The sequence below is a fragment of the Saimiri boliviensis genome, chromosome 16, assembly GCF_048565385.1.
Source record: "Saimiri boliviensis isolate mSaiBol1 chromosome 16, mSaiBol1.pri, whole genome shotgun sequence".
Classification (NCBI taxonomy): domain Eukaryota; kingdom Metazoa; phylum Chordata; class Mammalia; order Primates; family Cebidae; genus Saimiri; species Saimiri boliviensis.
Window position 1 is genome coordinate 75,074,292 of NC_133464.1, and position 25,968 is coordinate 75,100,259.

At 40.0% G+C, this 25,968-nt stretch overlaps 1 protein-coding gene across 2 annotated transcripts in view; it reads right to left on the reverse strand.

Moving 5' to 3' along the window:
* RFC3 (replication factor C subunit 3) overlaps nucleotides 1-25,968 on the reverse strand; it is a 138,058-nt gene that overhangs the window by 70,131 nt on the left and 41,959 nt on the right. The window contains exon 11 of one of the 2 annotated variants that reach the window (XR_012514442.1): nucleotides 16,209-16,306. The exons of the other annotated variant lie outside the window; for it this stretch is intronic. The gene's annotated coding sequence lies outside the window, so the exon portion shown is untranslated. The remainder of the gene's footprint in view (nucleotides 1-16,208; nucleotides 16,307-25,968) is intronic. 2 annotated transcript variants of the gene reach the window in all.

The following is a 25,968-nucleotide window of genomic DNA, read 5'->3' on the forward strand; positions in this document are numbered from 1 at the left end:
AGTTGTGTATTTAATATCAGACTTAGCAAGCAAGATTGTAAAAGATCATTAGTTATTTTTTTACAACCACTAAACGTGGTGGAGTCTTCAGTTATTTTAAGTGACCATAACCTAGGACTAAAATGATAAAAATTATTGAAAATTATAACATTTTTCATCTTGTATATGAATTAAATTGTATGTAACACAAAGTTTATGTTATTTCATGAGGTATGTAGTTGATACTCAATAATATTCTTTCTCCTAGCTATGACATTTGCATTTTTTAAAAATTAGGTTAATTTTACATATTGATATATCTAGAAGAAAGCATGGCAGAAAAGGAATAGGAATGGATTAAGGAATCCCAAAGACCTAGTTTGAATCTCAGCTGGCCCACCTACTTGACCTTGGACAAGTAACCTAAGCTCTTAGAGCCACTGTTCATCATCAGTAAGACAGTGAAGCCATATCAGTTTCATCAACAATAAGAATACCTATCTTAACAGTTTGCAGTAAGCTTAAACAGATGATATAATTAAGCTCAGCACAATGACTGAAACAAACATAGTAAATGATAAATAAACATTAGGGTCCAAAGATTCATCAGTTTTCTGAAGAGAGGTGGCAAACTGTTAAACCATTTTAGGGCAATTGTTTTGCTCATTTCATCACATTGGGTCAATACAAGGGCATCCAAATCACCACTGTGAAGCATGTGGCATTTAATCACTTCTAGACTGATGAAACCAGATTAACATTGCTATTATCAGATAAGGCAGAACTACCCATATAAGGGTATTAATGGCACATACATGAACTCTGATATTGCTTCTGGGCATGGATGGAACAGAATTTAGATCATTGGCACAAATGGAAAATCGGTGTAGGCTTTGGCCAAATGACTGAATTCATAAGTTAACATCATTTGCTACACAACAGTTTTGTTGAGGTGACAATTACCAGGGGCAATGCAAACCTCAAGTCAAAGCTGGGACCCTACTCACCCCACACAGTTTACATACAGAACCTCAATCCCTCCGGGACTTTTACAAGAGGTCCTGAGACTTCTCCTGAACATAAAGAGAGCCATGATCTCCATTATCACCAACATATGAATAAATACATACATAAAATCCACCAATATATCCCTAGCACTCAGAAAAAGAATCTAATGCATAGTAGGCTATCAAAATGTCTTTGTTCTCCAGCTTCACCCATGTTGACACAAATGACAGAATTTTATTCTTTTTTATAGCTGAGTAATATTCTATTGTGTATATATATTGCATTTTAAATAAACCAGGCACAGACAGACGAATACTGCATGGTTTCATTCATATGTGGAATCTCAAAAGCCTGCTCTCATAGAAGTAGAAAGTAGAACAGTGGTTATGGAGGCTGGGGAGAGGAGGGAGCCTGGGATATGAGGAGAGGGTGCTCAATGGTTGCAAAGTTATAGTCAGCAAGGAAGAAAGATTTCTGGTGCTATATTACATAGTAGGGTGATTATAGCTAATAATAATTTGTTGTGTATTTCAAGATAGCTAGAAAAGAGGATTTTGAAAGTCATTAGCACAAAGAAGTGATAAAGGTTTGAGGCGGTAAACATGCTAACTACCCTGATTTGATCATGATACAATATGTACATGCATTTACACATCCCACAACCCTCTAAACATGTACGATTATGTGTTAATTATAAAGAAAATGTTAAAAATAATTTTTTTAAAGTGTATTTGTTTACTAAATGAATTTTCAATCGGGAAATTTTTGAATAATCCACCAGCCTGTGGAATTATTGAGCTAAAAAATCTTGCTAGTTAAAGGTTAAAAAGTAGCCCAGCCCTGTCGGGTCAACTCTTATAATTTCTAAGTGTTCCTCAAAATGTCTGTCTGTATATTATTCCTTGCCTTACTAAGCACAGTGTAGTGAACATAACTGCATTGTTCAATGATGTGTTGGATCACTGAAGCTTTGTGTTATCATGCAAAGTCCAGTCTCGTCTTTCAGCCGCAGATACAGACGCAGGAAAAGTGAGAGTTGGCATGAAGAAAATACGATCTTGTGATACAAATTTAAGATTTTCTTTTAAATAAATATTTATTATCGATGCATGTTTTCATCACGGATCTTTTTTTCTAAATCCACATGGAGAAAAATAGTATTTTCCAGAAATCTGCCATATGAGATCTGGATAAATTTTACTATAATAAAATTTTCATTGTCACCAAATAGTTCTTTTCTTTCAGAAACTATTTGTGAGCATCTATTGTATATAGGAATACCATTTTATCCAGCCACAGAGTCATGTAGCATTGTGCCCACTTGGCTTCTGCACCTGAGAAATCGAGTCATAGATATTTAACTGCAATTCAGTATGTTATAAAATTACTATCTTTATAATAATATACAATTACAGGAAACTGTGGTTAACTACGAGTGCCTACTCTGTTTGGGAGGACTTCCCAGAAAAGGTACCACGTGAGGTAAGTCTTTTTTATTTTTTAATTTATTATTTTTTATTGCATTTTAGGTTTTGGGGTACATGTGAAGAACATGCAAGGTTGTTGCATAGGTACACATGTGGCAGTGTGATTTGCTGCCTTCCTCCCCTTTTAAAGGATGAGTAAGAGTTCACCGAGACCAAGGCCACTGTGTTATAAAAAGTGCTCCCCAGGGAGCACCATTCACGTTATATGTAATGGTGCCCCCTGAACTTGTGTGTCTGTGGAAGAAATTGTCTTTGTATATCAACTAGGATGCTTTCAGAAGCAAGAAAACAAGATACTACAGAAAGTAGCCTAAATAATGATGGGTTTTATTTTCTTAAAACCTAGACAAAAGTGGTTCTAGGGTGGTTCAGGCATGTGGCTACGTCTCCCTGGCTTTTTCCATCATTTCACTTCTGTCCTTAGCATGCAGCTTCTATCCTTGGGCTTATCACCCTGTGGTCGAAAGATGATTTCCAAAGTCTCATGTTTACCACATTCAAATACAAGACGGGAGTCAGGCAGATGAGAAGACTCTCTTTCAAAGCCTTTTTTAAGCTTTTTTTTTTTTTTTTTTTTTTTTTTTGAGAAGGAGTCTTGCTCTGTTGCCAGGTTGAAGTGCAGTGGCGCTATCTCGGCTCACTGTAACCTTTGTCTCCAGGGTTTAAGCAGTTCTCCTGCCTCAGCCTCCCAAGTAGTTGGGACTACAGGCCACCATGCCCAGCTAATTTTTGTATTTTTAGTAGAGACAGGGTTTCACCATGTTGGCCAGGATGGTCTCAATCTCTTCATATCGTGATCCACCCACCTTGGCCTCCCAAAGTGCTGGGATCACAGGCATGAGCCACCACACATGACCAAGCTTTTTTGTTTTTAAGAAAGAAAAAGTCCTCCATGGCAGTCACCCAGAAAATCTACCGGTAAGTCTCATTGGCCTTCAGTTATCCTATGATCATCACTAGTTGCAAGGGAGATTGGGAAAGCAAGTAACTATCTTTAATCTCAATTGTGTGACTCAGCCTCTCCTAGGAGGAAAAATATGGGTGGGAGAGGTCTGGAGTAGGCAACTCACAGTGGCTCCAGACTATTCAGAGGTTAAAAAGGGAATAAGACTTTTGGTCTCTAGAACCAAATATTCTGACAAATACTAAGGTTATTTTGTCTGTTTCTTCTACACTGCACTTGAGTTTTAATAGTTCATAGTAAATGATTATTTTTCCTCTTACTTTCTCAACAGTAGTATGCTTCAGCTAAACATCCTGTCTTATTCTATCGAGACACCTCTAAGATCAGTATAATTATACTTAATTTCAATTTGTAGAGGTGGACCAAGAAGAAGTTAAAGCTAAGCAACACAACTAGCAGATAAATAATGAAACCCAGATGGCTGGGAGGGCAGGAGCAGAGTGAAGGCTGAGAAATTACTTAATATATAACATCCATTATTCAGGTGATGGTTACTGTAAAGGCCCAGATTGTATCACTATGCAGGATATGCATGTAAGAAAACCACACTTGTATTCCTTAAAATTATACAAGTTATTCTTTTTAAAAGAAAGCCTGGAATTGGTCCATGGTATTCTGACTATTAGATCAAGTTTTTTCCTATAATGTCTCAAATTTTTATACTATGCTATTATTCTATGATGTGATAATATAATGTTATAATACCACACACCACGATATAATTCCACACACTAGAAGGCAGTTTGATACTATAACATAATATAAGAGTTAAACCCCGCCACGTTTCAAACAGACTAGTCCAGCCCAAGGTCAACTAATCAACCTTGCAGGCAATTTTTTGTTATAGGCTCAAAGGTAGCTGCATTCAATAGGGCACTCTTTGTTCCAGGAGCCCACTGTGCATCTTCCCAGCACGGTGCACTGCCTGAGAGAAATAAAAGAGGCGGCTCTCACACTAAGAGGTTGACGAGTTCAGGAAATGACCTGGGTATGAGAGTAACGGGCATAGGAAAAGTTAATCTTGAAAAGCAAGAACTGAGCATTCCTTGGACTCCTTTCCCTTTTTCTTTCCTCTGGTCTGCACCTGCCTGCATGAAATAACAAAATCACCAGCAAGTCAAAAGAACATATTGTGCCAAGAGATAAGATGAGCCTTTGGAAACCCATAAGAAGCTCAGATACACTTCAACCCTGGGGAAAGAGACTGCATGGGCCATTTGAAAACTGAGATGGGCTCTGTGCTCAAGATCAATAGATTTAATATTCAATAGAGTGGCCACGGTCTCCATGGTGAGCAGGCTCTGGATGTAATTACAAGGTTCAGCTGGATGGATTGCTGGGAGAAATGCTTTATGAACAAAACAGGGTTGGTACCCTTACACAGTTCATCTCCAGCATATTTCTGACAGTCAGAGACAATTCAGAAGACAGTGTGTTTGAAGAAAGGGGAATAACTGGGTCACTTCATTCTGGGGCTTTCAAAGACTGCTCTTTCTAAATCAGGCTAGATTCTAAACAGCTCCCAGGATCTATAGCTATAATTCAGGACTGTGGCTGAATGTTTACCTGACCTCATTTCCCAACTTGAAGAATTAGCTATTACACAAGTGAAAACAGATTTTTTCCAAAGCAAGCACACTCTGATCAGTGCAGAACCCAATCGAGAACTCTGTAGCATGCATCTCAAGAATGGGAGGGGTCAAGAATGGAGTTTGCCTAAGATGCTACCAAGTATCCTTGAAAAGAATTTAGATCATTGGCACAAATGGAAAATCGGTGTAGGCTTTGGCCAAATGACTGAATTCATAAGTTAACATCATTTGCTACACAACAGTTTTGTTGAGGTGACAATTACCAGGGGCAATGCAAACCTCAAGTCAAAGCTGGGACCCTACTCACCCCACACAGTTTACATACAGAACCTCAATCCCTCCGGGACTTTTACAAGAGGTCCTGAGACTTCTCCTGAACATAAAGAGAGCCATGATCTCCGTTATCACCAACATATGAATAAATACACACATAAAATCCACCAATATATCCCTAGCACTCAGAAAAAGAATCTAATGCATAGTAGGCTATCAAAATGTCTTTGTTCTCCAGCTTCACCCATGTTGACACAAATGACAGAATTTTATTCTTTTTTATAGCTGAGTAATATTCTATTGTGTATATATATTGCATTTTAAATAAACCAGGCACAGAAAGACGAATACTGCATGGTTTCGTTCATATGTGGAATCTCAAAAGCCTGCTCTCATAGAAGTAGAAAGTAGAACAGTGGTTATGGAGGCTGGGGAGAGGAGGGAGCCTGGGATATGAGGAGAGGGTGCTCAATGGTTGCAAAGTTATAGTCAGCAAGGAAGAAAGATTTCTGGTGCTATATTACATAGTAGGGTGATTATAGCTAATAATAATTTGTTGTGTATTTCAAGATAGCTAGAAAAGAGGATTTTGAAAGTCATTAGCACAAAGAAGTGATAAAGGTTTGAGGCGGTAAACATGCTAACTACCCTGATTTGATCATGATACAATATGTACATGCATTTACACATCCCACAACCCTCTAAACATGTACGATTATGTGTTAATTATAAAGAAAATGTTAAAAATAATTTTTTTAAAGTGTATTTGTTTACTAAATGAATTTTCAATCGGGAAATTTTTGAATAATCCACCAGCCTGTGGAATTATTGAGCTAAAAAATCTTGCTAGTTAAAGGTTAAAAAGTAGCCCAGCCCTGTCGGGTCAACTCTTATAATTTCTAAGTGTTCCTCAAAATGTCTGTCTGTATATTATTCCTTGCCTTACTAAGCACAGTGTAGTGAACATAACTGCATTGTTCAATGATGTGTTGGATCACTGAAGCTTTGTGTTATCATGCAAAGTCCAGTCTCGTCTTTCAGCTGCAGATACAGACGCAGGAAAAGTGAGAGTTGGCATGAAGAAAATACGATCTTGTGATACAAATTTAAGATTTTCTTTTAAATAAATATTTATTATCGATGCATGTTTTCATCACAGATCTTTTTTTCTAAATCCACATGGAGAAAAATAGTATTTTCCAGAAATCTGCCATATGAGATCTGGATAAATTTTACTATAATAAAATTTTCATTGTCACCAAATAGTTCTTTTCTTTCAGAAACTATTTGTGAGCATCTATTGTATATAGGAATACCATTTTATCCAGCCACAGAGTCATGTAGCATTGTGCCCACTTGGCTTCTGCACCTGAGAAATCGAGTCATAGATATTTAACTGCAATTCAGTATGTTATAAAATTACTATCTTTATAATAATATACAATTACAGGAAACTGTGGTTAACTACGAGTGCCTACTCTGTTTGGGAGGACTTCCCAGAAAAGGTACCACGTGAGGTAAGTCTTTTTTATTTTTTAATTTATTATTTTTTACTGCATTTTAGGTTTTGGGGTACATGTGAAGAACATGCAAGGTTGTTGCATAGGTACACATGTGGCAGTGTGATTTGCTGCCTTCCTCCCCTTTTAAAGGATGAGTAAGAGTTCACACACATTTATTTCTCATGTTTCTGGAGGCTGGGAAGTTCAAGATCGAGAAGCCAACAGGTCCACTGTTGGGTGCGGTCCTGCCTCCTGTTTGTGTCCTCACAAGGCAGGCAGAGAGACACAGAGACAGAAAGCTAACCCTCTGTGTCTCTTCTTATAAGGGCACTAATCCCGTCATGAGGGCTTCACCCTCATAATCTAATCATGTCCCAAAGGCCTCACCTCCAAACACTATCACACTGGAGATTAGGGATTCAACAGATGCATTTGGTGGGGTTGGGAGGACACAAACATTCAGTCCATAACAGTTATGTGTCCTGACTGTGGTGGAAGTTACATGAATCTACATGTGTGATAAAGTTTTACAGAACTATACACACCCCCAACAACATGTTTGCATATTTTAAAAAATAGGTAAAATTGGAATTAGGTGTAGAGTTTAGTTCATAGCATTATATTATACCCATGCCAATTTTCAGGTTTTGATAATGCATTATGTTTATGTAAGAGGCTAACATCAGGGGAAGCTGAGGAAAGCATACAAAGAAATTATCTGTTCTACTGTCACAATTTTTTGGAAGTCTAAAATTATTTCAAAATAAAAATGTGAAAACAAAACAAAAAATTAGTTCCCCCCAATTTGCAGAGAGGTTAACTAAGATTCAAATAGGTTAAATAATTTACGCTTATTTTTAAAAACCGTCAAATTCAAATCTCAGTAAAAGGCCAAACTGAGATTTGAACTCCAAGACTTCTGAGTCCAAATTCAGGGTTCTTTTTACCACAATGCTCCTATTAGCCATGTGTTTAGCTTGGGCAGATAAACATGCAAGTGGCAGTTGAAGGTCATCTAGGTAGATAGAAGAACATGTTCAAGGTCATGAGGTAAACAAAAGCAAGGAAAGAAAGTACAAACCATCGAAGGCTGATGATGGGCAGAGGGAAGCACGGGGCTAAGAGGACTGGAGCTGTGAGGGGGCCAAGAACAGGGATGGAGGTAACAACAGGGTATAGGTTGTGAACAGGATGCCCGACGTGAAAAGTGACTCCTGATGATGATGGGTCCTAGAAATAGCCCCAGAGAGGAGATGAGTGGCGGATTCTACTGAAAGTAAAGGTCTGAGTATGAAATGGTCAAGGAATTGCGAGGCCAGAGAGTCAAGTGAGTGGTCCACTGGAACGTTCAAGTGAGCCAGAATGATGCAAGCACGTGGTGGACAGGAAGATGAAACTCTATCCCGTCTCACAGTATAAGCATCCTGGGGGTAGGTACTGTGCTTTACTTATCTTTGCTCATCACGCAGAGCCTACAACAATGCCCCGAACTTACAGTGCCAGTGATGTTTGCTGAACTAACCAATGAATGTTCTCATGCCCTAAGAACCTGAAACAGTTAATTACTCTTTTCTAGCCCCTGTTTTCCCTTGAGGCAGTAGCTTCGGTTGATCAGCATGAACTGAAATAACCACTGAATTCCATCTAAAAATATGTTATTATCATTTTTCATGATAAAGATGAAGCATCTGACTGAATTTTGTTTAAACAGTCATCTTAAGTGTCATATATGATAAATATTAACCCATAGAATTCTGATTATCACTAACATCTGTTGTTGTTGTTGTCTCACTCTGTCACCCAGGCTGGGGTGCAGTGATATGATCTCAGCTCACTACAACATCCTCTTCCCAGATTCAAGCGATTCTCCTGCCTCAACCTCCCAAGTAGCTGGGACTACAGGTGCCTGTCACCACTCCCGGCTAATTTTTGCATTTTTAGTAAAGACGTGGTTTCACCATGTTGCCTAGCCAGTCTCAAACTCCTGACTTTGTGATGCAGCCGCCTCGGCCTCCCAAAGTGCTGGGATTATAGGTGTGAGCCACCGCAGCCAGCCACTAACATCTTATAATGCATGAACATCTGTACGTGCACACCTATACACATACCTTTCCATTCAGAGAATTAAAATGCAAGGTGGTATCCACAGTTGATCCACCATGGTCTTGATTCTATAGTTGTGCTGTCCAATACAGAAGCCACTAGCACCATGTGGCTGTTGAGATTTAAATTAAATAAAATTAAAAATTCAGTTCCCCGTTTGCACTAGCCACACATCAGAGGCGCGATAACAGCATGGAGCTAATGGTTACCTTATTGGACAGTGAAGATATAGAACACCCTCATCATCTCAGAAAGTTATACAGAATGGCATTGCCTAGAGCAACCCACAATGACTCACTAATTTGTCTTTTCTGACCCTTCCCTGACTCCCAAACACCACAGTGTCCCCTAAGTTTAGTACTCTGCTTCTCAATGGGCACCTTACATCCAAAATGCTGCACTTAACATTTATTAGGTTGCTTTTCAGCACAATTACATAAAACTTGACTAGATTGGAATCCTGTTGTCTTTTATGTAAACATATCAAATTTTATGACTATTAATATTTCATAATATGTATTTAATATGGCAAGAAGTGTGTCAGACAGAATAACAATGCCCCAAAGATGCTATGTCCTAATCCTCAGAACCTGTAAATTGGTATATGACAGGATAAAGGGGAATTGAGGCAGCAGAGAGAATCAAGTTTGCTAATCAACTGATCTTAAATGGGAAAGATTGTTCTGGATTATCCAGGCAGTCCCAATATAATCACAAAATTCCTTAAGAGTGGAAGAGAAGGGGAAAAGAAAAGGCAGTGTCAGAGAGATGCAATATGCAAAAGACTCAACCCATTGCAGGCTCTGAAGTTGGAAGGGGCCATAAGCCAAGGAATGCAGGCCATCTCTGGAAGCTGGGAAAGGTAAGAAAACAAATTCTTTTCTAGCGCTTCCAAAAAGGAACAGAACACCGCCAGTACCTTGGTTTTAGCTCAAAGTGAGCACGGACTTCTACACTCCAGAACTCTAAAAGAATTGATATGTAGCTTTAAACCGCTAAGTTCGTTGGTAATTTCTTCTAGCAACAATAGAAATCTAATAGAGAAGTTTCCTAAAAGTCAATATAATTGATGTAACTTTCATTTAGTTATTCAACATAATTTTTTTTTTAGTTTGGTAGCTAAATTACATAATTGATATAACTTTTAGTTATTTATTTTTTTATTTCTTTTTTACTTTGGGAAGTAGATTGTAAAAGTATTAGTGATACTTTTACAATCACAAAATTCTGAGACTTTTAAGTCTTGGAAGTTTTTGTTTTAGTTTTTGTCTGCTTTTAGTTTTTTCCCCTAAGACTTTGAAGCTTCCAAATTGGCCTTGTAAAACTTTGTGAGAGTGCATGGAAGAAAGGCTGGCAGAGTAAGAGAGCAGGCCTTGAGCTAAGTATCCAAGCATAGAGTTGCTAATGTAGTACAGTTGTTTGCCTGAAAATGACTGAAGATAAAATTAGCTAGCCTATTTTGCTTCAGGAAATGGATAAGAAAATGATATAATCTTTAAGAACATTAGGAAAGGAAGTTTATAATGTATATTAGTGAGTAATTTCATTTATAATAGCAATAATGCAATTGTTCTATTGTGTCTAGTCTCTGAGATTTATGTTATCAGGTGGGTTTTTAATCTCCATGTTGTCATTCTTTTTTGGTTTAATGTGTTTCTGCAGACAATAAACATAAGAAAATAAAGCATTGAATTTAGCATCAAAGTAGTGAACTAGGTCTAATGCATTTGGGATGGGAAGAAATTTGTAGGGACCTATGCTAAAATACAATCTAGAGTTCTCTTATGTACCAAAAGATTATGGTTTAATGAGTGCTAAGAACTCACTTCTAAACTTTCTGAAAATTCGCACTCATCCCCTTTTATGCCTGCCTGAAATTTCCACCTTATGTACTGACAGGGTTTTTTGCTTTTGTTTTTTGGGTTTTTTTTTTTTTTTTTTTTAAGCTTTAAAGGCCAATGTTAAAATGCAACATGGAATTGAAAAGAGTAGGAAAGGCAAAAAATGAAAAAACAAAAGAAAGATTCTGATAGATGACAGAAGAAGCCAGGCAGCAGATAAGCTCATGGAAGCTGGTATGGAAGTTATAGACAATTTCTTGGTCAGTGTTTTTCAACAAATCTTTTCTGAATGAAACTGCCAGAAGCTCTGACCAGCCTGTGTCACCCTCAGAGCCTCTGAGACCCACTACATTCCGTCTCCTCAGCCTCATGTGTCTAGCTGCCTACCACACACTCAAACTCAACATGTCCAAAATTGGACTACCTGTATTCTAATTCCTTTCTACCCCATACTGCTCCTCGTCACATTTTTCCTGACCCAACCATTCGAGCTGGAAAGCTCAGTGATGCACGAATCGTTCCCTCTTCCACCCCCTCACCATGTCCAGCCAGTTACCAAGTCCTCACCATCCCTCCTTCTCCAGCCTTTTAGGTACACACACTTCACATCCATTTCCAGAGTTCACTTCCAAAGCTCGTTAATCTCATGGGTTCTTGTGAAAACATGAATTGGTCCCTCCTAACTAGTCCTGTCAGTGAAAAGGATTTATAGCCACTGGACACCGCTCAAATTCTTTTATTTAAAAATATTTTTGTATGCTTGTTATCTGAAAATCACTGTACAGAGACACGTTCCTTGATTTCAAAAAGTGCTAGTGGGATCAGGAACAACAATAATATAGAAAAATAATAAAAATAACTGCACTTACCATTCATTGAGCATCTTCTATATTTTTGGCACTGTTACAGATGCATATATTGCCCCTAATAATCAGAACAGCCCTACAAGGCAGTAATTATACTTATAGTAAAGCTATAGATATGGAAAGCTGAGAGTCAGAGAAGTTACTAACTTGACAAGATCTCGCAGTCCTGAGTAGAAACCTGAATTTCTCGAGGGCATAGGCTCTGATAATAGCCTGGATTATACAATATTGTAATAAACTATATTTGTAAATATATATAATATAAATTTATCTTACTATAATCCATATAGTGGAATGTTTATAATCATTATAATAAAATATTTATATATTATATAAACTATATTATATAACAATATAATAAACCTTTTCATTTTCTGTTTAATTTCAGAATTTAAAAAATTCAAAGTCCATATATTATATATAACTATAAACTTATTTTATTATAATCTATTATAATGAAATGTTTATAATCCATTATAATTCAATGTTTATATATTATATAAACTATTATATAATAACATGATAAAAATTTTTCATTTTTATTAAGGCCAGAATAAAAAAAACATTCAGACAAAGTAGTGGCTGGCTTTCTAGATAATGACAAATAGTCTAAGTCAGAGGAAAGCTATAGTGTTTAGAATGACATTCATATGCCTTAAACAGTTTCCGTATCAAAGCCTTGAGTTCTCCCTATTTATGTTTATGAGCTCTAATTCTCCTTAATATACCTTGGTCCTGTAATTTCTTACTGCTCTTACAAAAGAAAGGCATGAAGTTAATGAGATTTTCTCCATAGGAGCACTGTGAGCATTTACTGAAAGAATGTCTGTGGATTGCCTACCACAGAGCCTGACAAAGAGTAGACCCTCTGTAAGAAGCAGTCAATACAGCATAATGGCTGAGAGAGTGGGCTGTGGAATCGGCTTACCTCTACTCCTTAATGCTGTGTGACTTTGGCTAAGTTGCTCAACCTCTCTGAATCTCGGCCTTCTCACAGGTAAAAATACGGCTAGTAATACTACCTATATCACGAAGTTCCTATGAATCCAATTGGATAATGCATGTAAGTACTTAGCCTGATTTAGTAAGCACTCAATAAATAGCTTTCAGCTGTTTTCTCACCTCCTTCCCAAGAAAGCAGAAATGCTATAAAAGTATTATAGTGGAAAGAGAAATCAGCGTCTGCTTTTCATCCACTGCATTTATATAGACGGCAGGCTTTTTGCCAAAAGCATACTGGTTCATCATCTGAACAGAAAGAGAGCAAACCATGGGATTTGGGAGCTCAGAGAGAACATTAGCTGAAATCTAGCTCGATCTGGCCAAGTTCAGAGATAAGATACAGGTTCATAAAAGGAAAATCGACTTCCCAATGCTGCAAAGCTCATTTAAGGCAAACCCAAGGGTAGATTCCTACTTCTAGGTTTATAATCCCATGCTTGTTCAACTACGAAAAAATGTACACATTTTTAGAGGTCAGTTCAATACCTTCTCATGTGTTAGAAATTCTAAAATAAATCACGAGTCTAACTTCATTCCCAAATGTCTAACTGATTATATTAATCTAAATAAACTATGGCTCAGTTTTTAAAAATTCAAGTAAAAGGGGATTTCTATAATACTAAACACGTTTCTAAATTGCTTAAAATGGGTTAAGATAAAAATATGAATACTCTCATTGAATTAAAGTTTTTAAGATTAAATGAGTTTTATAAAACCACTCAATAAATTCAGAAAGCAATGAATATTGATTGAAATAAAGATTGTCAACAAAAAACTTGGAAAAAAATAAAGTAAGGATATGAAAACTGAGCCAGGGGTGCTTTTTGTTCTCGGGGAGATCCCATCTACCAATTCCCTACAAGACAGAGCACGGAAGCACTTCCCTAGCACAATCTTCAGCAGTATCACCCGGGAGCTAATTGCTTCAAGTGTTTGAATATGGTCAAGTATGCTCATTTTTGGGTAACTATTGATCAAAACTTCCTTTACTCCAGGCATCGTGGTTGGACAGGAGCTGAAATAATGAAATAAAATAGGGTCCCTGTCTTCAAGAATCTTGGGGTACAATAGGAGAAGCAGACGAGTGATTAAGAAACTGCAATCCAGGATAATGGGTATCAGTGGTTAATACTTGGGATAATCAAAATCAGTAGCTAACATTTATTAAACACATACTATGTGCTCGGCAATATACTAAACACTTTCAAATTGTTTCACAAAACCGTCTCAGAGGGTTGCTATGATTACCTTCAGGAAACTGAGGCCAGGAATCTGCCCAAGGCCACTGAGCCAAAAAGTAGAACTCAAATCTCTGTATGCTGAGCCCACATCCTGTCTGTGAGTGACAGTTGCTCCATGAACGATTGACGGGAACATATAATGCGCAACGGCACCCCCAGGAGATGTTCCCAACATCTTGGTGGATCAGTGCCAATTTCCTAGAGGGCCCCCGAGCACTGAAACCTAGGTGAATTGGGATCGTGCTGGGTGGAGGAAGAAGAAAGGCCTTCAAGTAGATGAGTGTGTGAAAGAGGAATCGCCTTCCCACTGTCCTAAGGATTGTATGTGGCCTTCAAGTCCCTCCTTGGTTTGGCCCAGCCTCAACTCTTCACCACTCTCTACTCATAGGCTTCTAAAATGTTAAATAAAATGTTTATTTTTCTGTTTCTTTAAAGGACTGAGTTTGCTTTCCCTGCTGGGCCTCTGGGCATGCCACTCCTGTGCCTGGATGACAGCACTGCTCCTAGATAATACTCAAGTCATTCTGCAGGTTTCAGCTTACACATTGTTTCCTTTAGGGAACCTTCCATGAGTTCTCTCCAGGCCCTCCCTAGACTGGCTTTAGGGTCCCTATCATGCACTCCTATGGCCCCCTCCATTGTGGTAGTAAGTACACTAGTAAGTCCACTTTCAAACATCTGCCCTCTCTATGAAACTCCATAACCTCCATTAGCAAGGTTTGTTTTATTCATCACTGTATTCCCAAAGCCTGGCACAATGCCAGGCACATAGTAGGTGCTCAATAATTATTTGCAGAATGAATGAAAAGATCTAAGTGTATGGAGTAACATCCCCATCTTGTGGCCTTTTGGAAGACGCCAGGTAAAGTCTTAATTCCCTGCTGCATTTTCAATAACAAAAGCACTGGTGGACTTTCAAGATCCTTACTCCATGCACTGGATAAAATTAAAACTAAAATGAGATCCCACCTGCAAGTACAATGTTTCCCATGGTTTGCTGACACAAAGCAGGAGAAGTAGTTGGAAGGGAATCAACCTGAATACATGGCTCTAAACGGAAGTGAGGCACTTAAACCAGACAACCCTGTCGCCTTGTCCACTTCCATTTTGGAGCAAAGCATTTTATTTAGGTTTACCATCTGGAAGGACACTTTCCAGACATATATTTCCTCATGGACTGAATCATTCTCGGTTTTACAGCCTACTTTGACCTATAGAGTTCAGATGGAAGGAGAAAGCAGATAGTTTGGAGAAGAAGCACCCAGCTAGTGGCCAGGCATGGTGGCTCACGCTTTTAATCCCAGAACCTGGGAGGCCAAGGCGGGCAGATCACCTGAGGTCAGGAGTTCGAGACCAGCCTGGCCAACAGGGCGAAACCCCATCTCCAATAAAAATGCAAAAAATTAGCTCAGCATGGTGGTGCATGCCTGTAATACCAGCAACTCAGGAGGCTGAGGCAGAAGAATCATTGGAACCTGGAAGGCGGAAATTGCAGTGAGCCAAGATTGCACCACTGCACTCCAGCCTGGATGACAGAATGAGTCTCTGTCTAATTTAAAAAAAAAAAGGACCCAGCTAGTAAGTGGTATTGCTGGCCCAGTGTCCCCATCATGCTGCCTCTGCTCTCACAGTTGGGCTTGTTAATAATTGAGCGATGATTAGTTAATGTGTGGTAGAAAAGAATGATGGCATGTTGTTTTAGCTCATTTTGTTATGGAATAATCATAATTAGCATGCAACTTCTCTTTTTATGTGTGGTCCAGAAAATGACGACGGTACATAAATTAAAGTTATTCCCAAAGTGGGATGCTCTGAAAATGTTGCAGAGAAAGAGCAATAACATTAAAGTTTTATAGAAAGATTAGAATTTTTATATACAAAAGCATTAAATTTTGACAGACAAGTGTATTCATCCCCAAAATAATAATCTACAACTTCAGAATCATAGACTCTTTAATCAGAAAAGACGCTTAAAGGAAGACTAACTCTGATTAAAATGAATAAACTTTTTTTTTTTTTTTTTTTTTTGAGACGGAGTTTCGCTCTTGTTACCCAGGCTGGAGTGCAATGGCGCGATCTCGGCTCACCGCAACCTCCGCCTCCCGGGTTCAGGCAATTCTCCTGCCTCAGCCTCCCGAGTAGCTGGGATTACAGGCACGCGCCACCACGCCCAGCTAGTTTTTTGTATTTTTAGTAGAGACGGGGTTTCACCGTGTTGACCAGGATGGTCTCGATCTGTTGACCTCGTGATCCACCCGCCTCGGCCTCCCAAAGTGCTGGGATTACGCCCGGCGAATAAACATTTTTAAAGGACTTTGACCTCTTCAAAGTAATTATTGCAGGCACTTACCGGAGGAGCACTTCCTGTGAGCCATGAACTGAGCACATCACACAATCTTATTGACCCTCATCCTCTCCAGCTGGTAAGTAGGTGTTTTCACTCTCATCCTAAAGATAAGGAGATGGAGCAAAGAAGGGTGAAGGGCCTTGTTCAGAGTCTCATGGTGAGTGCATGGTGGACCCAAGATTCAAGGCACCAGAGTCTAGAGTGCCTGCTTTCATGTCCCTTTGCAAAACCCAAAGTTAAACCAACCCTGCTCTCTGTCAGTTTGTTATCCTAAAACGTTTTGAAGATGTGTCAAAGTTATGACCTCACTTCTCAGACACTCCCTGTCCTTTTGCCTAACAGAAATTTCTGGTATAATAATTAGCCACGGTGGAGTCAAAACAGTAGAGTATTTGGACTTGAAAAACAGGTGCTTTGGAATACTTTGATCTTCCACTTGATCGGGTCACTTAATCTTCCTCGAACTTTTCTGAATCTGTAAAATGGGTGCAACATCTATTTCACACAGTTGTTGAATTTCATGAAATAATATCTTTAAAAAGGCCTAGAACCTAAAGGTTGCTCAAGCATTCGTTGGTTCTGACTCAGTGATTGTCCTTGGGGTCCATGATCCCCTCTAACATCGGCAACACTCCCCCGCCATCCCATTCCATGTTAGAAGCCTGGAGGTGTAGAGTTGGTCACTGAGACATTGGATTGATAGGAGAAATTTCTCTGCTACTATTTTAAACATTCTTGAGGGCCCGATTAAGTCTAGAGAAATATTTTCCCTCAGCCAGGCACGGTGGCTCACGCCTGTAATCCCAGCACTTTGGGAGGCTGAGACAAGCAGATCATGAGGTCAGGAGTTCAAGACCAGCCTAGCCAACACAGTGAAATCTGTCTCTACTAAAAATACAAAAAATTAGTCAGGTGTGGTGGTGGTCACCTGTAGTCCCAGCTACTAGGGAGACTGAGGCAGGAGAATCACTCAAACCCGGGAGGCACAGGTTGCAGTGAGCCAAGATCACCGTTGCACTCCAGCCCGGGTGTCAGTGCAAGACTTAAACTCAAAAATAAAAAAAAGAAAAGAAATGTTTTCCCTCAATTTTGTCTCCTAAACAAACCAAATCTAGCTCTTTCTAGTCACAGGCCTAGGTTGTTTAGCCCAACTTTAAGTTAATTGGATCTTGAAGTCATCATTGAATGCAGAGGAAACATACAAGCCCAAATGAATACATTCTTCACTTATTTTTCAGGTAGAAACAATCACCAATGGTTCACTCATTCATTCAACACTCTGCAAATATTTATTGAGTGCCTACTTTGTTTGTTTTTAATAAAACATAATCCCAAGTGTTCAGAATATTTGGAGAGTGGCAAAGTTCATATAAGTTGTAAATATTTTTGCACCCTCTTTCAATCATTTCCCAAGAATGAAATTCCAGGAGTGATGAGTTTACACTGTCTGCGAACAGCACAGATATGTCTGAACTCTCCACGGTGACGACCTTCCAGCACTAATAAGGCCTTCTCCCCACCAGTGCCTTTGGTAATGGGCATCTCCCTTTCCAATTCAGCCACTTACATCATATTTAAGATTATGAATAAGTTTTCATGACCACACACTTTGCCCTTTGTCACGTCCAGGGACATGAAGTCAAACAAACAAGTAGCTACTAGGCAATTGTTATCTCTTGCCACAAAGATAAAAGAAAAAAATGGAAGAAACAAATGAAATCTCCTATATGAATGTTAACAAAAGAATTAAGAACCAAAGGATTTTGAAATACTGTTGTAAACACTGACTACTACTAAATACTACTTGGTACAAGCAGGTATGCTTTAAAAACTCTAACTCAGGCGTCCCCAGACTTTTTACACAGGGGGCCAGTTCATTGTCCCTCAGACCATTGGAGGGCCACCACATACTGTGCTCCTCTCACTGACCACCAATGAAAGAGGTGCCCCTTCCCGAAGTGCGGCGGGGGGCCAGATAAATGGCCTCAGGGGGCTGCATGCGGCCCGCGGGCCGTAGTTTGGGGACGCCTGCTCTAACTGAACCACAGTTTCTAACTGAACCAAATCTTAAATGTTTTGCTTTTACTAATGGCAAAATAGTGGGGATGCCAGCCCTCCTGCTCATCCAGAGGTCAGGGTGACTGGAAGTGGCCAAGGTGCTGTGCCAGGTGAAGAGAATGGCCCCAGCGTTGCATGAATGCTACTACGTGGTTTAGGCTCCAGAAATCTCTTCTGTCTTCTGTATTGTTTGTTTTCAGATAACTGAAGAGGTGATAACGCAAGGTAGAGGGGTGTAGCGAGCAGAATAATGGCCTCCAAAGGTGTACACACCCTGCTGCCTGGAACCTGTGAATATATCACCCTGCACAAGGAGAGACACTGTGCACATGTGATTAAATGAAGCATCTGGAGATGGGAGATTATCCCGGATTAGCTGACTGGGACCAATGTCATCACAAGGGTACTTGAAAGAGGGCCAGAGTCAGGAAGTGGGATGATGAAAGCAAGAAGTTGGAGGGATACGAGGAAGGGATCATGAACCAAGGATTGCAGGAGGCCTCTGGAGGCTGGAAAAGGCACAGACACGGATTCCTAACTGGAGCCTCTGGAAGCAACCAACTCTGCTGACACCTTGACTTTAGCCCACTGAGAATGGCTGCAGACTCTGAGCTCCAGAACAGCAAGAGGATAAATGTGTGTTGTTTTGAGCCACCTGATCCATGGTTATTTGTTATGGCAGCCATGTAAAAGCAATACAAGTACCAAGCTGTGTTCTCTAGTTACAAAGAGCAAAGGACTGAGAATCAGAACACTTTGGTTCCAATTTTGTCTCTGACATTACTAGCTGTGTGATCTTAAATGAGTCACACTGCCTCTCTGGACCTTGATTTACCCATATACCACAGGGCTCCATTAGTTAACTCTTCAGTGCCTTCTAATATGAGGATCTATAGAGGGCACAGTGTGAAGTGCACACAGACACTTAAATCAATATCTTTCTTGTTCTCCTGATATTTTAAGTTTTAATTTATATTCTCCTTGCCCTATTATACCTCAAGCAATGATAAAGCCAGATAATAAATTCCAGACATTGGTACTAAAGACATAGAGGCATATAAATGAATTTATAAATCCTAGGATCTTTTTGACTAGTATACAAGATATTTTTGGGAAAAAAAAAACAAAAACAACAAAAAAAACGATGGTGCTATATTAGGTAGGTTTATTTTAGAGAAACACCTTAGTTCTGGCCAGACATATGGGCCGGCTGTGCCACTGCACCCACTGAGTGTTTATCTTCACTCCTGTGCAATAATTTTAATAAAAGCCCTGCAGCAGCCCTCACCCCAGGTGGTGAGCCAGCCCCACCTGTCTCTCTTCCTGACAGACTGTTGAACATGGATGCCTTCCAGAGACAAAAAGTCATTATTCTGCCTTCTCAACCTTTCTGTTTTTGCTCCAGGTAGCTGTTGCAAAATGTTGTATATTTAGAAACATGATGTCAGCTATTTCTTCTTTTTCCATCATTGAGATGTCATGTGACCTGAATTTTCCAACACATAGATCCCTTTTTCCACTCGTCCCCATTCTGTACACACAAGAGAACAGTAAATGGATTAAAGGGAGCCCACTAATTTATATTTCATTTCTTCTGAATAAACAAGCCCATCCAGGCACCTGGCACTGGAAGTGAGCTGAGGACAGCCAGGTGATGCTTTGCCCTTCACCAGCTTTATGAAGCTGAGCTGTTTACTGATATTTTATGAATATAAAGCTGAGCTGTTCACTGATATTCCGAGTGCACATTTAAGAACTAGACTCTATGTACTTAGCAACTCTTGACAGTAGCTCGCTCACGGCATTTTGTCCATTTGTCCCAAGCATTGCTTGTTCCCTTTGTGCAACCACCAAACAAGGATAAGCAAGCTACACTGGTATACTTCTTTCTCTGAGACTTGTAGAGGGTCAGGTTTTTTACACTGACCATCTTGCTGAATTTGCTCAGCCTCTGAAGCCTTAAGTAATACAATGGAGGCCTTCTAGGATGTAATTTGAAGTTAAGAAGGTGATAGATAGCTGGCGCAGTGGCTCATGCCTGTAATCCCAGCACTTTGGGAGGCCGAGGCGGGCAGATCACGAGGTCAGGAGATTGAGACCATCCTGGCCAACTGTTGAAACCCTGTCTCTACTAAAAATACAACAAATTAGCTGGGAATGGTGGTGCTCGCCTGTAGTCCCAGCTACTCAGGAGGCTGAGGCAGGAGAATAGCTTGAACCAGGGAGTCGGAGGTTGCAGTGAGCTGAGATTGTGCCACTGCACTCCAGTCTGGAGACAAAGCAAGACTCCATCTCAAAAATAATAATAATAATAATAATAATAATAATAATGTGATAGACATTCTTTTAGCACATTAAGACACCAGAGATATGCTAGGAAAAGATTAACTCTGGCAATGTGAAAAGGTCTGGATAATGAAATCCTTGTCTCTCTCCCCATTTTCCCTGCAGGATTTGAAGCACCTACTTCCCCTGTACCTTCCAGGCCAGCGCCATTCAGTAGCAAAACTAGATGAAGAAAAGAAAGGCAAAGAACTCACACTGGAGGTGAGACATAAGGGAGAATTTTGGGGACAGATGGCACAAGAGACATTCAACCATATCCTTCTCGCAGATGAAACTTGCTCTTCCTAAAAATGGTTTTATTTCCTATTGATAGAAGTCATTCCATTTTTATATTATTCAGTTCGTTCTGTGAAAAAAAGCAGTTGAGTAAACAAAATAATCATGCTCCCCGCCACAAAAAAAATCTGCACAGTTTTTTATACTTCTCTCAATTTTTTGTGGTTCTTTGTCCCTAGATGGAAATAAAATGTTATCCATGAATCAGTCTTGTAAAGGTCAAGGCTCGTGGTTACAAGTAATGGAGACCAAATATCACTAACTTAATGAAGCAGAAAAGGCATTTGCTGAGAGGATATTGTGTCGCTAACTCAATCAGCAAAAAGGCCAGAGAATCCAGGCTGATAAAATGGACAGGACCAGAGTCAGCAGCAGAGAACAAGGCACATTTTATCAGGAAGCCACCTCTGGTGACCACCACTGCTGACAGTAAGAACTCAATGTCGCCATCACCAGACACCTCCTGTTCTTGCCTCCAGAATTTTAACACTAGCCACTGCCCTTGCTGGAGTCCACACTTATTCTCTAACTAGCACCCAGAAGCACTTCTCAGCTGGCTTTGTATCACTGGAACATTTGAATATTTAAGCCTAGGCAATGGACACGTATTCCCGTAGCAGGGGGCATGGGAAAGGAGTGTCTGGCCATTCTATTACCTGTGGATGGTCTTAACTATGAGTCATACAGGTTCTTGACATTTTGAACAAAAAATCGGACAAAATCCACAAACAAAGCAACAAAACAATGAAGCAACGAAAGCACAGAACTATTGAAATGAAAGTACACTGATGTACACTCCACACAGTGGCAGCCAGCTCTAGTAAGCCACTCAAGAGCACTGGTACAGAATTTTCTGGGGCTTAAATGCTCTTTAGAGGTTTCCCACTGGTAACTTGGTTACACCCCATGTAAATGAAGGAGTGGTCCAAGGCCAGTCTGATTAGTTTGGAGAGGTGACCGATCAGAGGCTGAAGTGAAGTTACAAAGTTGCAAGTGGAGACTTGCCCCATGACCAGCCTGATTGGTTGTAGGAAGGGACCAATCAAAGGTACTTCCCATTTTTTATCTGTGAGGCAGTGCAAAGTGAGTAGCCTCTTATCCTTTTGTAACTTGGGTGTGGAGAGGTGGGGCTTTCTTTTTGATTCAGTTCTAGGAAGTCAGGGTGAAACAGCTGTAGGTTCCCTGCCTCCAGACCCTATTCTCCTGCCTCCATTTCAACTTCTGTAATGGGAAGTGAGGCCTCCCTTCCACCAAGACTCACATTTTTTTTTTAGACTCACATTTTAAAGGTCTCTGCACAAATGGAAGGGTGTTGGAGCTTGACTTTCCAACAATAGCTGATGTCCTGCACAGGCCCAGTTCTATTCCTACCTGATCTCTAAATATATTCTTAACTTAAAAACACTTATGCCTCATATGAAGCAACATTCCTTAAACAATCAAGACATTTTCAAACTCTCCCAGCAAAGGAAGGCAACTCTGAGCCGTCAGTTACTGCTTCCAGCTCAAAGTCTAAGAGCTCTGAGTGATGTTCTTTTCCTCTCTATTTCTGTTGGATTCCACCTTAATATTCTGTAGTCAGTGGCCTGAAATGTAAAGTTAACCAACAAAACTTATTTTGTAAGTGGCATGTTAGGGAGTAAGGAAAGACAAAGAAAATTTGTTAAAATATACCAATGTATACATGATGTGGTAAAGAAGGAAATGCTAGTCACGGGGTTGTAGTTGATAGTTGTGATTTCTCCACACTGCTATACAATTCATTTTCCTTTCGTCGTCAGCCAGCATAGTAACTGGTGTAGGGTCTTTAGTGCATGGGTGACACAAACCTTCCTTCCCATCTGGGAGATCACAGCCCTGGTGGGTCTGGCCTATAGGGGGCAGCTGAAGTTTTTCATTAATTTTTACCAATTGATAAAGTCATAATAGGATGCTGCCCAGGGAATCATCTATACTCATCTCTTTTGGATAGTGAGGCTCTATTTCCTCTTGACAGTAGAATCAAACATCCCACATTTCTTCTTTTCCCCTCTTCTCCCAGAAGCATGAGTGGCTTAAAATGATTAAGCTTACTTTCCAATTCCTCTGAAAATTGTGGTTACATCTTCTGGAGGAAGCATTTCTCCTTGAGGTACTAAAATGATTAACAGAATCCAGACTCACAGGGAGAGAAAGCAAGCTTTATAGGTGGGTCATTAGCTTTACTAGGTAGAAGATCAACTCCCACTTCCAATTCATTATTCCTGAATATGAACATTCTGAGTATGGAAGAGAGTACTGTATTTCAGTTGCCAGTTTAGAGTGTATTCTGGATTTTGTAAAATAGGATATTGGCACTGCAATTAAGTATTCCACCCAACACTTTGGGAGACCAGGTGGATCACGAGGTCAGGAGTTCAAGACCAGCCTGACCAAGACATTGAAACCCCGTCTCTACTAAAACTACAAAAATTAGCTGGGTGCAGCGGCAGTCATCTGTAATCCTAGCTACTCGGGAGGCTGAGGCAGGAGAATCGCTTGAATCTAGGGCACGGAGGTTGCAGTGAGCCTAGATCATGCCACTGCACTCCAACCTGGGTGACAGAGCAAGACTCTGTCTCCAAAAAAAAGTATTTCATTGTCTATTGCACTATTCCATAAAGCTAACTGCTTCTAGTGATGGGATGGGATGAGATCAGGGAACTCCAAGAGTGTTACCATTGCCTTATTTCTTTTATTACACTTTAACTTCCAGTTGGCCCTTCCTACTGTAACAGTCCTTCCTTAATAGGTCAGGAAACTAATGGAGATATTTGCCAATAACTCAGGAAATCTATTCCAATCGTATAGAATATGAACACTTATGTGTATATATATATATATATATATATATATATATATGCATAATATTTATATGTACACATATATACATTTAAACTTATAAGAACCATTTATACTAAACCGGACCCTAATTATTATCTGGCTTTTTAAACACGTATTCCACCTAGTGGGCCTTAGTGGAATTTCAGAAATTAGTCTAGATAAGAGTCATTGGAAAATGTTCCCTTGGAATACTTAGGTATTTCCCTTTACCTAGGACCCATTTACCATGGTAAATGGCTCCCAAGAAGGGCTTTAAAGAAGAACCAGTAGGAATATAGAGAGTATCCTCTTGCAACTTTCTATCGGGCCTTTTCTGAGGGGGCTCAGGCCTGCCTTTACTCAAGGGGCCCCAGCTTTTTGATGTGGCTCAGGATTGGGAATTGTATGAGGCACAATGACTCTCCATTACAAAAGCTCAAGTCAGGACTCTTTGCAACATCTAGAGATGGTTCTATTTCTTATTTGAATTCATTAAGAAAGCTATGGTGAGCTTCCAATCAGAGACCCCATGATCAATTATCCACCTCCAACTCTGTATAGATCACATCCTTCCAGCTGACCATTACCTCAGTGGCTCCTGAAGGTAACTTCACCATGTTACCTCTTCCAATTATGTGCTATTACTTGCTTGGGTCTCTGGGTGCCTCCCATCGAGTTTATGAGACCCTTGCCCTTGTAACACTTTCCACTGGCATCTCTGCCTACAAAAAATACCCCTGGACCACATCTCAAAGGTGCTCACCTCACTAGCGTATTTCGGTGAAGACGGTTCCTTTTAAGACCTCTTGGAAGATGTAATTATGGAAACCACACTTGATTAGCTGATCAAGCACTATTGTCTCTGGTAGACATAATTGATGGTACACTGAGTATTTTCTGACAGATAACATTTACTTACTCTACACCTCTGTAGAACCTAGGTTTCAGACCGGGCGCGGTGGCTCAAGCCTGTAATCCTAGCACTTTGGGAGGCCAAGACGGGCAGATCACGAGGTCAAGAGATCGAGACCATCCTGGCCAACATGGTGAAACCCCGTCTCTACTAAAAATACAAAAAAAATTAGCTGGGTGTGGTGGCATGTGCCTGTAGTCCCAGCTACCCAGGAGGCTGAGGCAGGAGAATTGCTTGAACCCAGGAGGCGGAGGTTGCAGTGAGCCGAGATTGTACCACTGCACCACTCCAGCCTGGTGCCTGGTGACAGAGCAAGACTGTCTCAAAAAAAAAAAAAAAAGAACCTAGGTTTCATTCAACTAGCCAAGTCAACACTGAGAACTATTTCTTGCTGTATGGACTAGCACATCAAATCCAGAATCTCTGTGATGTGAGCCTACAATGATAAATGGGTTGATTTATAATTGATTGATTGATAAATACATTGATCTATAATTATGCTTTTCCCTCCTTGGTAGAGCTTCCTCAGAATTCATTTCCTGGAGATTCTGCTCATGAGAATTTAGCAAAGTCCTGTTACTCTTTTCTTATGCCAGTTTTCTCCACCTAGGCTTGCCTTTGTAATTTCTCAAGCACCCATTTCTCCATCACACACACTCAATCCACGCATTCCCATTCCAGACCTAGAGCTGTCACTAGAGAGGATGAGCACAAAGGAAACAACGGCTTCTTACAAGGCTAAATTCCCCTGACTGCCCCAATTTCCATAATACTTGTAGAAAGATTTTTTTCATATTTTTATAGGACTTTCTGGTGTTCCTCACTATTCCACATGATTTTTTCTTCCCTATCTTCTTTTTTTTTTTTTTTTTTTTTTTTTTGAGACAGAGTCTTGCTCTGTCGCCAGGCATCAGGCTGGAGTGCAGTGGCACGATCTCAGCTCACTGCAACCTCCATCTCCTGGGTTCAAGCAATTCTCCTGCCTCAGCCTCCCAAGTAGCTGGGATTACAGGTGTGCGCCACCATGCCCAGTTAATTTTTGTATTTTTTAGTAGAGACGGGGTCTCACCATGTTGGCCAAGATGGGCTCAATCTCTTGAACTAATGATCCACCTGCCTTGCCCTCCCAAAGTGCTGGGATTACAGGTGTGAGTCACTGCACCCGGCCCTTCTTCTCTCTTCTATTTGCACAGTTCGAGCTACAATCAATCATTGATTTTTTTTTTCAACAATACATCCTTAGGCTTTACCTCTCCTTACATCTCTAAATTGCCTGTGCAACATCATACATCTAAGACAGAACTCCCCCTTTTCCTGCATAGCTCACAC